This window comes from Piliocolobus tephrosceles, chromosome 3 (assembly GCF_002776525.5).
Source record: "Piliocolobus tephrosceles isolate RC106 chromosome 3, ASM277652v3, whole genome shotgun sequence".
Taxonomy (NCBI): domain Eukaryota; kingdom Metazoa; phylum Chordata; class Mammalia; order Primates; family Cercopithecidae; genus Piliocolobus; species Piliocolobus tephrosceles.
The window spans coordinates 146,795,685-146,805,211 of NC_045436.1; positions in this window are offsets into that span (position 1 = coordinate 146,795,685).

The following is a 9,527-nucleotide window of genomic DNA, read 5'->3' on the forward strand; positions in this document are numbered from 1 at the left end:
ATTTTTTTTTTTTTTTTTTTTTTTTTATTTATTTTTTTGAGACGGAGTCTTGCTCTGCCGCCCAGGCTGGAGTGCAGTGGCCGGATCTCAGCTCACTGCAAGCTCCACCTCCCGGGTTCACGCCATTCTCCTGTCTCAGCCTCCCGAGTAGCTGGGACTACAGGCGCCCGCCTCGTCGCTCGGCTAGTTTTTTGTATTTTCTATTAGAGACGGGGTTTCACCATATTAGCCAGGATGGTCTCGATCTCCTGACCTCGTGATCCGCCCGTCTCGGCCTCCCAAAGTGCTGGGATTACAGGCTTGAGCCACCGCGCCCGGCCTTTTTTTTTTTTTTTTTTAAGACGGGAGTCTTGCTCTGTTGCCCGGGCTGGAGTGCAGTGGCTGGATCTCAGCTCACTGCAAGCTCCGCCTCCCGGGTTTACGCCATTCTCCTGCCTCAGCCTCCCGAGTAGCTGGGACTACAGACGCCCGCCACCTCGCCCGGCTAGTTTTTCTTTTTGTATTTTTTTTAGTAGAGACAGGGTTTCACCATGTTAGCCAGGATGGTCTCCATCTCCTGACCTTGTGATCCGCCCGTCTCAGCCTCCCAAAGTGCTGGGATTACAGGCTTGAGCCACCGCGCCCGGCTGGAATTTTAAATTTTTAAATGTTTTTTATTTTTTCTATTTTTAGACATCTAATGCTATAGATTCTAACTTTTTCTACTCTTGTCTAGACATGCCAAATGCTGGGGGGAAAAAAATTGCCTTTTTTTTTTTTTCTTTTTTTTGAGACAGAGTCTTGTTTTATTGGACCTGGCTGGAGTGCAGTGGCATGATCTTGGCTTACTGCAAACTCTGCCTCCCGGGGTTCAAGCCGCCGCGCCCAGCCTAAGAATTGCTATTTGGATATTGCCGAATCTGTACAAACACAACAATAAGCAAAATCCTTTTAAACAAAGGAGTCCTGAGTTCATCTCATTGGTGGACTGAAGCAATTCTGTAGCAAATAAATCCTTTGAAAGAGCTACAAAAAGAAGAAAAAAGAAATAGGTACTTGTGCCAGGTGCAGTGGCTCATGCTTGTAATCCCAACACTTTGGGAGGCTGAGGTGGGGGACACCTGAGGTTAGGAGTTTGAGACAAGCCTGGCCAACATGGTGAAACTCTGTCTCTACTAAAAATAAAAAAAAAAAAATTAGCCAGGCGTAGTGGCATGCATCTGTAATCCCAGCTACTCAGGAGGCTGAGGCAGGAGAATCGCTTGAACCTGGGAGTGGAGGTTGTAGTGAGCCAAGATGGTGCCATTGCACTCCAGCCTGGGCAACAAAAACAAAACTCCGTCTCAAAAAAAAAAGAAAAGAAATAGGTACATGTTTTAAATTGCAAGATGTTTCAGTGCCTGGAACTGATAAGTAAACAAATATTGTAAGATACAGTTACTGGCCGGGCATGGTGGCTCATGCATGTAATCCCAGCACTTTGGGAGGTCAAAGTGGGTGGATCGCTTGAGCTCAGGTGTTCACGACCAGCCTGGGCAACATGGCGAAACCTCGTCTCTAAAAAATACAAAAAATTAGCCAGGAGTGGTGGTGCGTGCCGGTCATCCAAGCTAATTGGGAGGCTGAGGTGTGAGGATCCCTTGAGCCCAGGAGGTCAAGGCTGCAGTGAGTCGAGATTGTACCACTGCACTCTAGTCTGGATGACAGAGTGAGACCCTGTCTCAAAATAAAAGAAAAACAAGTTACTGGTAAATGGAGGAAAATGGGCAAAAGAGGGCTCATAGAGCCAGATAAACTTGCTGTTTGAAATGGGAGGAAAAACTCAGTAATTAGGCATGTAGCTTAACAGCAATTTGAGACCTTCATGTGAAAAGCTGAATGAAGGTGGTTAGTCTTTTTTCTCTCCTCAACCAGTTAAAGACAATTTTTTTTAATGATACAAACTTTCAGTTTTAAAAAATACATATATTTAAATTTTTATACCTGATCCCTACCCCCAGGAAAAGTTTCAATTTTTTATTAGCTAATATATTTTTGGTAGGGCAGATGAATATTGGTAAGATTATTAACTGTACTTAAAATTGAAAATAACATATGGACATGATAAAAAGACATTCACATAGATACAAAAGGATATATAAACAAAATCTCTCCCCTACAATTTTCTCTCCTACAGTTCCACTTAAGACTTCTTGGCTAAGCTACCCGAAAGCCTTATTTTTCCCGTCTGTAAAACAGATAATCCATCTCTAACTTGAATTGTTACAAAGATTACATGAGATGAATGTTTACACCAAGGTCTTATTGGCACAATGACTGGCAGGCAATGAGCACTCCTGTTAGCACCATAACAAGCTGGTCGCACTGCACCAGAACCACGTGTAGGCTCTGGAATCGCTAAAGGGACAGTAATTAACACTGAACATTTTGGGCAGGCACTGTGCAAAGTCCTTTAGGTGCATTTTCTCATCTGTTCCTCACGTAAGTCTCTGTTTCACTTCATTTTTTACTTCCCCATGTGATTCTAGGACTGATTTAAGTCTTTTGAGGTAAGTTCTGATCCTGTGTTTCAGATTGCAGGCAGAAGGCTCGAAAGATTTAGCAGCTTGCTCAGGGTCACACCTTAATAAGTGGCAGAACCAGAATTCAGGACAGACTATGTGACTTTTCTCTCCAGCTCTTAATATTAGTCATTCTGTTTCTCTGGATATATAAAGGTGCCCAGGTAAAAGTCATTCTTCTCAAATGCAAAGAGTTAACCAGCCATCGGGCCAATACTTGTCATGCAGACTTAGCCAATACTTTGTTATGCAGTACTTGTCACTGGTGCCTTATCTTCCTATTTCTCAAGAAAAAGCTAAAAATCTGGATTTGGTGGTTTGATTTTTTTTCTTTTTTTTTTTTGGAGATGGAATGTCTGTCGCCCAGGCTGGAGTGCAGTGGTACAATCTTGGCTCATTGCAACCTTCACCTCGCAGGTTCAAGCTATTCTCCTGCTTCAGCCTCCTGAGTAGCTGAGATTACAGGCACCCACCACCATGCCTGACTAATTTTTGTAAAAAATCTGGATTTTTATATAAAATCTCTCAATTTATAAGATTTGGCACAAGGTTTAAAAACACATTTTTATACCATACAGACCAAAATATCTTTGACGGGCAGATCTAGATCAAAGGTTGCTAGTTTTTAAAAAAAGAAAACCCTAAATTCTGACATAATTTTAGATTTACAGAAAAGTTGAAAGAATAGTACAAAAAATTCTGTAAACCCTTCATATTCTGTAAATATTAATATTTGCTTTGTTTTATCCTTCTTATATACATCACACATAAAATTTATATTCATATAATTTTTTTTCCTGAACAATTTGAGATTAAGTTGCAAGGCCAGGTGTGGTGGCTCATGCCTGTAATCCCAGCACTTTGGGAGGCTAAGGTCAGGAGTTTGAGACCAGGCTGGACAACATGGTGAAACTCCATCTCTACTAAAAATACAAAAAATTAGCCGGGCATGGTGGTGCACACCTATAGTCCCAGCTACTTGGGAAACTGAGGCAGGAGAATAATTCAAACCTGGGAGGCAGAGGTTGCAGTGAGCTGAGATCATGCCACTGCACTCCAGCCCGGGTGACAGAGCAAGACTCTGTCTTTAAAAAAAAAAAAAAGGGCCGGGCGCAGTGGCTCAAGCCTGTAATCCCAGCACTTTGGGAGGCCGAGACGGGCGGATCACGAGGTCAGGAGATCAAGACCATCCTGGCTAACATGGTGAAACCCCGTTTCTACTAAAAAATACAAAAAACTAGCCGGGTGAGGTGGCGAGTGCCTGTAGTCCCAAGCTACTCGGGAGGCTGAGGCAGGAGAATGGCGTGAAACCGGGAGGCGGAGCTTGCAGTGAGCTGAGATCCGGCCACTGCACTCCAGCCCGGGCGACAGAGCGAGACTCTGTCTCAAAAAAAAAAAAAAAAAGAGTAAGTTGGAGACATGATGCCCTTTTCCCCTAAATACTTCAGGGGTATCTCAGTTTCTGTGGGTCAGGAATTCAGGAACAGTTTAGCCAAATGGTTCTGGGTCAAAGTCTGGTTGTAATCAAAATGTCAACCAGGGCTTTAGTCATCCAAAGGCTTGACTGGGGCTGGAAGATTGTCTTCCAAGATGGCTTGCTCACATGACTGGCGAGTTAGTGCTGGCTATTGACAGGAGGCCTCAGTTTTTTGCCAACTGGATCTCCTCATAGCGCTGCTCGAGATCCTCATGACACAGCACAGCAAGCTGGCACCTCCAAGAGTGAACAAACCAATAGAGGACAAGACAAAACCTCCAATGTCTTTTATTATCTAGCCTCAGAAATCATACCCCATCATTTCTACAATATCCTATTGTTTAACCAGATAGCTCTATTCACTGAAGAGACATGGATACCAGGAGGTGATAATCACTAGGAGCCATCTTGGAGGTTGGCTACTAGAGTTTTATTTCCTTAAAAAATAAGGAAATAGGGCAGGTGCGGTGGCTAACACCTGTAATCCCAGCACTTAGGGAAGCCAAGGCAGGCAAATTGCTTAAGCAATCTGGCACAACCCCATCTCTACTAAAAATATAAAAATTAGCCAGGTGTGGTGGCACATGCCTGTGGTCCCAACTATTTGGGAGGCTGAGATGGGAGGATCGTTTGAGGTGGAGGTTGCAGTGAGCTAAGATCTCACCACTGTACTCCAGCCTGGGCGACAGAGTGAAACTGTGTCTAAAAAACAAAACAGGCCAGGCGCAGTGGCTCATGCCTGTAATCCCAGCACTTTGGGATGCTGAGGTGGGTGGATCACCTGAGGTCAGGAGTTCAAGATCAGCTTGGCCAACATGGTGAAACCCCATCTCTACTGAAAATACAAAAATTGCCAGGCGTGGTGGCTGGTGCCTGTAATCTCAGCTACTCAGGAGGCTGAGGCAGAAGAATTGCTTGAACCTGGGGGGCTGAGGCTGCAGTGAGCCGAGATTGTGCCACTGCACTCCAGCCTGGGCGATGGAGCTAGACGCTATCTCAAAAACAAAACAAAACAAAACAAACAAAAATATTGTTACTCCTTTAAACTTTCATCCACTGGTTTTAGCATCTACTAATGATTCCTGTCTGAATTATTATGACAATGGTAGCTTCCAGTTTTTGATCAAGTTTGAATCTTGCTTTTACCACTTCATAGAATGGGGCCTTGGCCCAGATAGTCAACTTTCTTAAGTCAATTTCTTCATATATAAATCAAGGATAATACAGTACGCTTAAGAAGGCCGTTTGTGAGGATTACATTAGGTAAGGGTGTAAAGCACTTGGCACAGGGCGTGGTACACAGTAAACACTCCACAAATGTTAGGGGGACTTTGTTGGTTGCCCATCGAGAAGGATCCATTCTCCCTTCTTCATTCCTAACAGAGCCCCAGTGTTCAGATGTTCATCCCCACCTGCTTACCTCACCTTCAGATCCAAGGATGGTCCATCTTACTTTTGTCTAACAAATTTCCTTTACCATTGGCAAGATGATTTTTCTTGTCAATGATTGCCTCAGAAACAACCCTGTGACCAATGCTGGCGATTGAGAATTGAGGCGTGGTTCGTTAGTAAGGCTCCTGGGACACATTCCTTCAACAGCTACAAGGAAAGTTGCCCTCTCTCCTCCTTCTGGATGTCATGGCTGGATATGGTGCCTGGATAACAGGTGTTTGGTTGTGACAGCCACAGCCACCATCCTACCAGACTGGGGTGAAGCCAACACCAAAGATGGCAGAGATAATAGAAGGAGAAAACCTAGATCCTCAATTACTTTGTTCAGTCCCCGAATCAATGAACCTTGAAGCCCACTTCCTGTTTGGTGATATAAATGTCCTTCTTAATGACACGTTTGAATAGGACATTTCTTACTTGAAGCTGAAAATACCCTAATTTTCGAGGTATTGTATTAACATTATTAAGAAGACTGGCTGGGCACAGTGGCTCATGCCTGTAATCCTAGCACTTTTGGGAGGCCGAGGCAAGTGGATCACCTGAGGTCAAGAGTCAAGAACAGCCTGGCCTACATGGTGAAACCCCCATCTCTACTAAAAATACAAAAATTAGCTGGGCGTGGTGGTGCACACCTATAGTCCCAGCTACTTGGGAAACTGAGGCAGGAGAATCACTTGAGCTCGGGAGGCAGAGGTTGCAGTGAGCAGAGATCGTACCATTGCACTCCAGCCTGGGCGGCAAGAGTGAAACTCAGTCTCGAAACGAAAGCAAAAACAAAAATTAGCTGGGCATGGTGGCGGGTGCCTGTAATCCCAGTTACTCAGGAGGCAAAGGAGGGCGAATCACTTTAACCCAGGAGGCGGAGGCTGCAGTGAGCCAAGATCGCACCTTTAAACTCCAGCCTGGGCAACAGAGTGAGACTCTGTCTCAGAAGAAAAAAAAAAAAGAAGAAGTAGAAGAAAAAAGAACAAGCATCAATGGCTTTAGACAGAATAATGAAGTAGCATCTCAAGGAAAGAATCAGAAGTTTGCTCCAGGTGCGGTGGTCACACCTGTAATCCCAGCAGTTTGGGAGGCCAAGGCTGGAGGATCAGTTGATGTCAGGAGTTCGAGACCAGCCTGGCCAACATGGTGAAACCCTGTCTCTTTTAAAAAAAATACAAAAATTGGCCAGGCGTGGTGGCTCACGCCTCTAATCCCAGCAGTTTGGGAGGCCAAGATGGGTGGATCACCTGAGGTCAGGAGTTTTAGACCAGCCTGGCCAACAGAGTAAAACCCTATCTCTACTAAAAATACAAAAATTAGCTGGGCCTGGTGGCAGGTGCCCGTAATCCCAGATACTCAGGAGCCTGAGGTGGGAGAATGGCTTGAACTGGGTATGTGGAGGTTGCAGTGAGCCAAGATGGCGCCATTGCACTCCAGCCTGGGCAACAGAGCAAGACTCCATCTCAAAAAAAAAAAAAAAAATTAGCTGGGTAAGGTGGCAGGTGCTTGTAATCCCAGTTACTCAGGGAGGCTGAGGCAGGAGAATTGCTTGAACCGGGAGGCAGAGGTTGCAGTGAGCCGAGATCACGCCACTGCACTCCAGCCTGGGCAGCAGAGCAAGACTCCATCTCAAAAAATAAATAATAAGTAAGTAATCAGAAAGCTGCTAAAGCAAAATTGCTTGAACAGCAGCTGAAATGGAAGTGAGCACATGGCCTCCACCCTCCTGGGGACTCCTAGCTATTAGAAAGGGTCTGAGGTTCTACAGGAGGTTTGGGATAGGGGACATGGAGGAAGGCTCAGTAAGACAACTGAGTTGGTAAAGGTAAGGTCTAATTGTAATGTGTAAAGTAAGTTCATTTGTACTCACCTTTAAGTAACTCTACTTAGAATATTTCAAATTAGGGCCAGGGACGGTGGCTCATGCCTGTAATCTCAGCACTTTGGGAGGCCGAGACAGGTGGATCACCTGAGGTCAGGAGTTCAAGACCATCCTGGCCTACATGGAGAAATCCCATCTCTATTAAAAATACAAAAATTAGCCAGGCGTGGTGGCATGTGCCTGTAATCCCAGCTACTTGGGAGGCTGAGGCAGGAGAATTGCTTGAACCTGGGAGGCAGAGGTTGCAGTGAGCCAAGATCACACCACTGCACTCCAGTCTGGACAAGAGCAAAACTCCGTCTCAAAAAATAATATTTCAAATTAGGTGTCTGTGCACCTACTATAAGGCAGATACTGTGAGATGCTAAGAAACAGAGGGCATAGATGAATGAGAGAGGTCTTAAGAGAGGCAGGTACACAAATAACTGGCCCAACCAAGAAAATTGCCATAAATGATTTTTAAAAATGCTGTGTGGGCACAGAGGTAAAGATTACTCCAGCTGAGGAAAACAGGAAGGCTTCCAGGAGGCAGGATGGCATTTGAGGTGGATCTTAATGGAGAGACATGATCTTAGTAGGGGAAGGGTGGGTTCGAATGGGCAGGTCCATGGCAGAAACAATGGGAAGAAAAAGATGGAAGCAGGAAGATTCAGGCTGCTTTTAGGGAAAGCAAGTTTTCTTTTTTCTGGAGTTGAAGGGAGTAGGAGGAGGAATAGCTGGAGAAGACTGGAAGATTAGACCAAGGACAAATTGTGGAAGGCCTTGAACTCTACACTGAGCTTGGACTTCATTCGGTTGTCAAAATGGAGACACTGATGGTTACATAACACTGGCAATGTACTTAATGCCACTGAATTGTACACTTTAACATGGTTAAAATGGGCCAGGCATGGTGGTTCCTGACTCTAATTCCAGCACTATTGGGTCCTGACTTCTTACATAGTGTTATCAGGGGCTTGCCTTGGCCTGGGCTGTGTCTGTTACTGCTTTTTGGGATGAGACAGCCTAATACAGGAAAACTTGTTTTTCTCTTTTAGTTTTTGTTTCTTCTTTCTCTAATTTCTGCCTCATTCCCCCCTTTGATGCTTTTTATAAATGAAGTTTAATAGAAAGCGTCACTATTATTTAATTCTTCATGGCAGCATAATTTTCTTCAGTTGGCAATGGCTGGTACTTAGAGCCATTAGTCGAGTGGTGGTTGTTTCGTCTACTAAGACTTCTATAGTCGATTGAATGCTTCTGACGAGCAGGGGTAAGAGGCAAGGGAGTATTAAGCAACTACTTAATATAACCAGCACCACTTCCATTAATGTTCTAAATCCACCAAAGGACGAAAACCAACCTCTGAAGAGGGAGTCTGGGGACTCTCTTGGTTTTCAGGTATGAGCTTGGGATTATAGCATACATAAGGCTGGTTTTTTGTATTTTTTTAGTAGAGACAGAGTTTCACCGTGTTAGCCAGGATGGTCTCAATCTCCTGACCTTGTGATCCGCCCGCCTCGGCCTCCCAAAGTGCTGGGATTACAGGCTTGAGCCACCGTGCCTGGCCAGACATCAATTTTTTTGTCTTTTGCTAGCAATAGGGCCCTTGTCAGGGCTATTAGTTCTGCCTTTTGAGCTGATGTTCCGGTGGGCAGAGACTGTGCCTCTACTACTGAATTTAATGTTATTACTGCATACCTGGCTTGTCGGGTCCCTTCCAGTATAAAACTGCTTCTATCCGTAAAGTATTCAACATCTGGGTCCCCAAGGGGTTGGTCTGTAAGATCTCTCCAGCTTGAGAACACCTTATCTACTATATCTACACCACAATGAAGGCGGCCTCCTGGTTCTGACTCTACTACTACCAGTGCCTGATTTACAGCCAGTCCTGTTGGGTTATCTTCAGCCCATACTCCAGGAATTTTAGTAAGTAACCTATACATTTCATTTACTCCCGGTTCTGGAGCCTTTTTTGCATATAGTCTCCATTCCTCAGTCTGGGACAGTAAAGGTTAACATCTGGCCAGGCGCGGTGGCTCAAGCCTGTAATCCCAGCACTTTGGAAGGCCGAGATAGGCGGATCACAAGGTCAGGAGATCAAGACCATCCTGGCAAACACGGTGAAACCCTGTCTCTACTAAAAAAATACAAAAAACAGGCCGGGCGCGGTGGCTCAAGCCTGTAATCCCAGCACTTTGGGAGGCCGAGA